The sequence below is a fragment of the Phalacrocorax aristotelis genome, chromosome 13 (genome assembly GCF_949628215.1).
Source record: "Phalacrocorax aristotelis chromosome 13, bGulAri2.1, whole genome shotgun sequence".
In the NCBI taxonomy this organism is placed as follows: domain Eukaryota; kingdom Metazoa; phylum Chordata; class Aves; order Suliformes; family Phalacrocoracidae; genus Phalacrocorax; species Phalacrocorax aristotelis.
The window spans coordinates 1,729,260-1,737,710 of record NC_134288.1 but is presented as its reverse complement, the minus strand read 5'-3'; the positions used below and the strand labels follow the sequence as shown (position 1 = coordinate 1,737,710).

Below are 8,451 nucleotides of genomic sequence, written 5' to 3'. Positions count from 1 at the left end.
CCCGGCCCGGCCTGTGGCCGGGGCCTCTCCGCCGCCCGCGGGGGCGCGGGGGCCGGGCGGCGGGCGTGACAGAGGCGGTGGGGCGGAAGCGGCGGCCCGGCGGTGTCGGGGCCGGCGGCGGCCCGGGCAGGGAGGTAGGCCGGGCCGGCGGCGCGGGGCGGGCCGGCGGCGGGAAGGGGCAGCGGGGCCTGGCGGGGGCGCGGAGCGGTGCGTGGGCCCGGCCGACCGCCTCGCGGGGCCGGCCCGGGGTGCCCGGGCCGGGGGGGGGCCGGGGGCCGCGGGGCTCCTTGGCCGGGAGCCTGTCAGCGTCCCGCGGCCTGGGGCCCCGGCGCCGGGGGAGCCCGCCTGGCCGCGGCCTGCAGCCTGCCCTTCTCCGCCGGGCCGCGCTGCCCCTGGCCAGGGCGCCCGGCCGGCCGGCCCCGCTTCCCCTGGCGCTCCCGGCCCCGCGTTTCGCCCCAACCTGTAAGCTCCGCAGCCAGCCCCGTGCTCCCGGCCCGGGGCTGAGTAGCCGTGGCTGGGCTCCGTGCCGCGGGCAGCCTTTCGTGTCCCGGGGGGGAAAACATTTCTGGCCCAGACGTGGAAAGCAGTCGGGGGACTGTCAGCTTCTTCTCGACCTGGGACGTTGTTTCTGATTTTAGTTCCTCAGCCCTGACTTCGTGCGGGGGTGACGTCTGCGTAAGATGTCAGTGAGGATGCGTTGACATTTTGTAACCCAAGGTTTTGTTTTATTTCTTTTGTAACTCTTTAAAATAGTCAGAGAAAGGCTTCTTAACGTATTTTGTCAGTTTGATTTCTGCGTGTCCCTAGGCTTTGTTTGCTTTTAGAATGTCTCAGAAAACTCGGAGTTCTGATTCCTTCAGGCTTCCTTGGGGAATGGGAAGCGGAGAGCTTTTCTGTCGCTCACCTCGGCATGGTTCTGAAAGCTGCCCCCAAGCTGTAGCTTTACGAGCTTTGTCTTCTTCATAACCCCTCAGCTTCTGGACACGCATGTTTGTGCTCATTCCCCCTAACTGAAAACTACAGTAAAACCTTTCTCATTTGAATTTTATTAGAGGAAACACGGTGCCTCATGTTGGTGTTTATCTTTACCATTGTTGTGCATTGCAGTCTTCCTGGCTGTTTTTTTAGCCAGAGCATGTTTCAGTATATGCCATATGAGAAGACAACCGCAGAGAACATATGTGGCATTTAAAAAAAAAAAGTCACCAAGTGTAATAACCACAGCTTTTGGATTTAGCAGCTCTTTGCCGGTTACAGCAAGCGTTCCCAGCTTTTCTGTGTTTCTTGTGGAGAGGCAAACAAAGGTCTCAAGGCACATGTCCAAAATGGCCAGGCCTACGAGCCTCTCTCCTAAGCGCGTTACCTGCAGCAAGACATCACAGTGTTTGCTAGAAATTCATGCGCTCCTCAAACAGTTGCTGAGCCACGTGGCTTCCTTTGAAAGTTAACTGGCCTTACCAGGAAATTTGTCACAGTATTACTGTATCCTGACTCTCTTATGAGAGAAGAAATAAAATCAAAACGGGAGCAGCTGCACAGAGACCTGATCTCCTGTAGAGAAATGACATTTCTTAATATTTTAAACCTCCAGAAGGGTATTCGGTTAGGCTTTGGATTTTGGGTGGAAAAACTCTCAGCAGCACTCTCCAGTCATTCTCTCCAGAAAGCCTGTTTTTCTGTAGGACTTGGAGGGAGGAGTTCTTTACAGCAGGCTTCCAAATGATGCAGTAATTTTGTACTGTTCTAGTTAGCAAAAAAAATAGGTGCTTCCTTAAAATAAAACACAACCGTGTGTGTGTGTAAACCTGTGAAATCCAGCTTTCATCTCTAAACTAAGAGTTAGTGTTTTTCTTTTTTTTTTTCATTTTTTAGTGTCTGAAATACTTCCAAATATGGGAGTGTAGAGGTAGTTTGCTGAACAGTCGTAATGCTACTCTTCATTCTGTTTAAGTGTGATACCACGAAAGATTGCGTGCTTTTGTAGTAGACGTTAAATGATAACTAAATCATAACTAAATAATAACTAAACTGTTAAACAGATTTACAGTATACTTTTATTTTCTGGTACCATATTGATGTCTTTTGGATGGAAGCTGGAGTTAAACAGACGTGCTAAATTTAATAGATTGGCAGTGATGAAGGGTTTGCTGCTGAAGGGTTGAAGAGTTAACGTGGCTGTAACAGTTTGATTGTATAGGGAATAGTGAAATTTTATAGGTTGTTAGCGTACCTCTGAAGGGCAGGCGGCGTGATGGTGGTGTCTGTTTCAAAATCATGTGGTTTCTGTTGAGACATACAGACGCTGTGGCACAGAGAGAATACAAGGGAGCAGAACGCCTGTTCGTGTGTGGGCCATTGAACAGCAAGGCTTAGTCCTGCATGTTGCAAAAACTGCATTTTGCAGCTGACTAGCTCACCTTTGCTTTGCTGAAGCCATGGATGTTTTGTGCTTTGTCTTGACACTGTTACAAACTCTGCTGTCCACTCCAGAGCAGATCACGGATGTTCTTGAGCAGGAACTACCCGTTGCAGATAACTGTGCATTTCAGCCATGTAGTCAGTGTGTTCCTTAGGCTCTACGCATCGATAGCTGAAGGTTTGGCTCAAGGCAGTGTATGAAACTCAGATTGTTTGTTGTCCTGGCTAATTAGAAGGAAGGAGAAAAGTTTTTTCAGTGATGCTGCTGGAGTGGAAAGTTCACCTAAGTTTTGGGTTAAGAAGAAGGATAGTAGTGGAAGTTTTCCAGAGGTCCAGGAGCCTGGGTTTTTTCTCAGCCCACTGGGCACTGGCGGTCATTTTCTGCCCAGTGTGGCCTCTGTCATTAGCTGATGCTATTAACAGCATCCCACCTGCACCCTGAATAGCAAGCACATAAAAAATTGCTCTTGTCATAATGAAAAACAGAAACAAGAAGTTAATTCTGTCACATATATATTGCAGCCTTGAGGTTGTGTCACAGTAAAGAACCCTTCTTTATGTATTTGGGAAAAAAGAAAGGTGACCAGTGCGTGTCACAGCGTAGCTGGTTCAGGAGCTGGGGAGGAGGAGGGAGGTGAGCAGGGGACTCCATAGTTTGTGACAGCCATCGTCTTTTTGGAACTGGGAGGACAGTTGCCTGTTTCTCCAGCTTGAATGAGTAGTCTTGAAGAATAGCCCTACATGGGGGTTGGCATCAGATTTGTGTGAAAACTGAAAAGTACTGGAGATGAATGATGCCTTGTCTAAATAAATTTTTCTTCATGTAAACTGGTAATTTGGGGAAGGAAGTTGCTTTTCCTGGTTGCATATATGGGAACCTGAGTATTAGGTTTGATGTTTGGAAGGGAATGAGCTAGTTATTCCTGCCAAAAGATGTGTGCCATTAAATTCTCCAAGTCCTGTGCATATCATCTTTATTTCATAATTTTTATTCTTTTATAAATCAAACCACCTACCAAGACTGTGCAGCTGCTTTGTCACTGCTTTTCTTGTCATGGTTTCTGGGTAGTACTTACAGAGACTGAATTAGATGTGAGCCTCTGTGTTCTGTATACACGTGTGCAGGCATGCTTGCGCAAGCCTCCCTCCTTGCTGGATGATACAAGGAAAATGTGAGGAGTTATTTCTGCTTTGCTTCCTGATAAATTGGAAGTTTTGGTGTCTGTAATAACATTATTTTTCCCGGCAGTGAGTGGAGAGCACCTAAGAGATGAGATAGAAGGCACAGACTGGCAATTCCGATGGCTCTCTTTCCCAGAGAAGTTGAGGAGTTAGCAGTTGTCGTCTTGGGACCTATGGCTGTAGGAGCTGAACCTCCCGAGGCAAAAACATTTCCAGTTTTTTTTTTTTTAGTAAGGCTTAGTTAGGAACAACAATGGACAAGAAATAGTGCCTTATCTTTTTGGCTGCAGCATGGGAAGGTGTTCCTTCTAAGGGTTTTTTGGAGCGCTCTTTGGTCCCTGCAAGAATGCATTGCTGTCTACTTCTGTTACATCCTAGTTTTACCAGAAGGTGAAAGGCTGTCCAGTGATAATGTGGTTCTTAATAGCAGTACTGACAGTAAATAACACTTTTGAAATTTGATTCTTCCAAAATCCCAGAGCAGCACAAAGTAAGCTGCAAGTTTTTATACAATCAGGAAGCTCTCTGAATGGTCTTGATTTTAACAAAAGCTATACCTACTTCTGCTAGATGATTTTTTTTTTTTGGTCATGGAAAACAGTCTAATTATTGCGTGCCTCATATCAAAGGAATTACTTTTAAGCTGTTTGTTTTACCTTAAACCTTTTCTTCATACTTTATAACACATCAAAATTTTTAAAACTTAAGTGACATTTCTTAGACTTTTATTACACATAAGAAGGAAGAATATTGCAATAAACAGAGGTGCAGTTTTCAGTCAAATCTTAGTTCAGGACTGGTAATCACAAGAATACCTGGACTGGCTACGTCGGTATTTATGAAGCTTTGTGAGAATTTGGTGATGAAGGAGCACCCCTGGGGCATGTCAGCACAGAAAGGTTTGTCAGAGGTTAAATTCAACTTTAAATAAAAAGTTTGTTGCAGCACAAGCAATGAATAGATTGCTACTTGAAAAGGAGTTTTCTTATAGCCTTTGGAAAGCAAGATGAAATATAGTTTCTTGTAAAGGTGTATCTGATTTTAAGTAGCATCTCATTTTACTTGTTTGCTGATCGCACTGATGGATCTTTGTGAAAACTTACATTCTGCAAAGCTCTGTCATAGTGTTCATCCGTTATAAGTGATGGTGTATTTCTTCCAAATGGAAATATCCTTAACATGTGAAATTAATAATTCAGCTAATGGGAGTTGACTGATCAAATATTAGACTGTCGTCTACAGCTTCCAGGAAAATTATTGATTCTGAGTTAACTTGTGATGTGGGAAGATGATGGGCAGCCACCTTGTGCTGGTACCTCAGCTGACGAAAGTGGGAATTTCTACATGGCTAACTTCACTGCAGTTGAAACTTGTTCTGGAGTTATCTTGCTCTTTTAAAGCAACCCTGGTGATCTCGTCAGTCAGATTCTGTTGAAATACAAATTAATGGCTCGGTTGAGATGTGTCCGTTGCAGCTTGGCATGAGTTGTGGAGTTTCAACAAACTTTATGGAACTTTAACAAACCAATGTTCCACTAAACCTGCTGTCAAAATACATCAAGATATCCCTGCGAAAGGTCATAAGCTGTAATTTTCTCCTTGTCGGAAGTGCTTGGTTTCAGGTGTTGTTTGCTTGAGGGCTATGGGAGTGCAGCAGAATGGTATGAAGAGCGGCAGGTAGTTCTGTATCAGAACAAGTGAATGAAGCCTGCCTTCATGTAAACTTACTTGTTTTGTTTTCTTATGTTTGGGAAATCATAAGCTCTAAACAAAACCTTCTGTAGGTGGAACGCTTCACAGGGCTTTTTATGGATTCCTTGGTGTGTGCTAAGGTATGCGTTCAGTCTCTAGGCATTTCCAAGGTCTCTATCAGACAGCTTATTGTGATGAAAGTTGGAGTTAATGAACCAGTGTTGATTAGTTATTTCCCTTAACCAAATCTGCCATCGTCTCACGCGTACAACAGGAATGGAGGCAGCAGCAGTTAATTGTTGTTTTTCTTCGCATAGCCCAGGCTGACCATCCTCAGTTTCTTACTGGAGCTTGCTAGGGCAGCCTGTCTTTCTCAGCCCTCTCTTCTCTGGAGCAATTGGGCGTCCGCAGACCATGTCATACCCTCCACCTGTGGTAAGGGAGGTCACCCTTCCTCTCAGCAGGAGGAACAGAAAGCCCGTCGGTTCCTTGCACCAAGGAGTTTGGATGATTTTCCCTCTGATTCACCACCCTTCAGCCAAATGTCAACTCTTAGCCCTCCCTTGCTAAGGCACGGACAGTTTGAATGGGGGCTGCCTTTTGTCAGCTTTGAGACCATCTTAAAAACAGCTTCCACTGGGCAAGTAAGGACTGTCCTTTCATGTAAACTCTTAGCATGACTTTGGAGGTAACCAGCCAGTTTGTTACGTGACTCAATTTTAGGCCATCTAAAATAGTCCATGGAACATCCTTTTATAAAAAGGGTGAAAAGGTAGAATCAATGCAGTATCTGCTGTTGAACATGGAAAGCTTTTTAAAGTTTTGACTTACACTTAAGCAACATTAAAATTTCATATTTCAGGTCTTGGTTTTGCTGTCGGCTTGGTATCTGGTCATGGTATTTAGGCGGGTTTGCATATAGCTGGAAACAGCAAAGTTACTGCTTATGGTTTAGCCATGCGGGTCTTCTACGTGGTGCTACACTGCTTCTTGAATTACAGTGCTTATTTAGAAATACAAGAAGATAGCAGAGGTTGAAAAGTGTTAGATGACTATTAAAAGTGCCACAAAGCATGTATGATCTGATTTAGTGCAAGTACTCTTTCCTTCCCTTCAAGTTGTTGGGCTGGCAGAAGTGCAAAGGCTATGGCACAATACTAAGGCTGTCAAAGTGATGTTACTTTGTCGTCTACGTAGAAGACAGCAAATTTCTGCTTTGTCTTTCTGAGTCGTCTTCCCTCTTCTGCTTCCCCAGTTTATTTTTGGGTGGTCCCCTTCCCCACTGATGAGCAGGCTGGCATGAAAGCAGAAAATGTGCTGGAAAAACAGCACCGGGGTGTTTAATACAAATCATCTTGGTTTGAGGGGTGGTATTTTGTTTTCACTGAAGCCATGGGCTTTACTGCTGCGTTTTCCTTGCCCTGAGAGGTTTGAGTGCAACTTGATGAGGCCGTTAGCAGAAGCAGGTTCTGGGGGTCGGTTCACCTCACTTTGGCCACCTGCAATAAAAATATCTGTCTGAGGTGGTCGTGCGGGCTCGTAACGTGTTTCTGGAATGAGCTTAACCTGAGCTAGTTTAGGCACCTGCTTAGGATGAGCTAAATTGCATCCTAGTTGTGCCAGTTTCTCTTTTCTGAATATGAATTTAATCTAGAAGAGTTTATCTTAAGACTTAAATACATTATTCTAGATAAAACTTGCCCTGTTCAGAAGAATAAAATGTTATTTCCAGCCAAACGGAGTATTCAGTTTTTTGCCTATAATGAAAGGTGGATTTTTCCAGATCCTCAGTTTTGGCTCTTAAGACTTGAATATCGTAACACATGCTTTTTACATGACTAAGGAGAGATTTGGATTTGGTGCAGAGCTGCATATTAAAGTCAAAGTATTCACTGTTATATCCAGTATTTTTGTTACTTTGCATCATTGTCTGATGAAACATGATGGCTTTCTTTCAGGATTACATTTTTGGGAGTTGCTGTTTAACCATGTTTGCCAGTCTGGAATTACCTGAAGATCTGTTGCATGCCACAAAATAGTGAAGTTGTGGAATTTGTTTTGGTAGGTAAAATAAGCATGTGATGCATTTGAATATCTTGTTCTTATATATTCTCCTCCTAGGTGTCCAACTAACAGGTCCTTGCCTCTAATGTTGGTGTGTGTTTGAAGGGCTGGGCTGCCTCCAGGCTTGACTTTTCAGTCTGCCATGGAGGGTTACCAGCATTTGCCGTCAGGCCCATAGCTGTTCTCAGACATTCCTCCCAAAGAGTACAGCTGAGACGCTTTTGTTATGTTGTCCTTCTTTAATGCCAAAGTTTACAGTTCCAAATTACTGGAACTACCCCTAGCTAAGTAATTTCAGAGGAAATTTTACTGCATGTTTATTTTTAGGTATTCTTTTGTATTTTAACAGTGATTCTTAGGCTTATTTAATCTCCTGTGTAACAATGTGAAACTTGTCTAGACTTTGTTCAAAAGTCTTTTTTGTGAATTTTTGCCCAAAACAGTTATGTCATTTTAACCTTTGTATCATAGAATGGTTGCGTGTGTATGCGTTGATTCATTGGTCAGATCAAACAAGCTCCAAGATCACTATGCTAGGCAACAAAATGGTAGAAACAGTTGTAGGAAGATAATCCACTGTTAACAAATTTGCAGTAAAAAGTGTTGCAGTCAGAGCATGTCTGGGTTTTACAGGTGATATGCTTTAAAAGTATGCTTGTGTAGGTGCACGTGTGTATATGTTAGGTTTTAAAAGAAAGTAATCTTCTCAGCAGTATTCTGGCAATGCTGAACCTTCTCTGTCCCCATACTCAAACTTAATAAATACCTTTACATATTTTCTTACTGGCAGCTACAACAAAGGAAACAAGAAAACTTTTGAGTGTATTATTCATCACATGCTTTTTTCCTGATTTCCTTTTTTTTTCTTCCCCCCTATTAAGTTGCTTGAAAACCATTTTTCAATGAAGGCAGAAGCAAGGAGGGTTCTGTATCCTTCGGAGATTATGTTGCTACTGCAGTGACTTCTTTTCCTCACTCCCAGTTCTGGATTCCTCAAGGGACTTGATTGTGGTCTTGTTTCTGGGCTAATTTTCCTTCCTCTTCCCTGTTGGAGCTTTAAATAATGGTCAGTGTGAGGATGAGGACCCTGCTCAG

At 44.1% G+C, this 8,451-nt stretch overlaps 1 protein-coding gene across 6 annotated transcripts in view; it reads left to right on the top strand.

The window, feature by feature from the left end:
- NCOA6 (nuclear receptor coactivator 6) overlaps positions 1-8,451 on the top strand; it is a 57,036-nt gene that overhangs the window by 267 nt on the left and 48,318 nt on the right. For 5 of the 6 annotated variants that reach the window (XR_012662949.1, XR_012662948.1, XM_075108498.1 and 2 more), the window contains exon 2: positions 7,251-7,353. The gene's annotated coding sequence lies outside the window, so the exon portion shown is untranslated. Of the gene's footprint in view, positions 1-6; positions 135-7,250; positions 7,354-8,451 lie in introns of those variants that run through there. The other variant, XM_075108496.1, reaches the window with a different exon arrangement.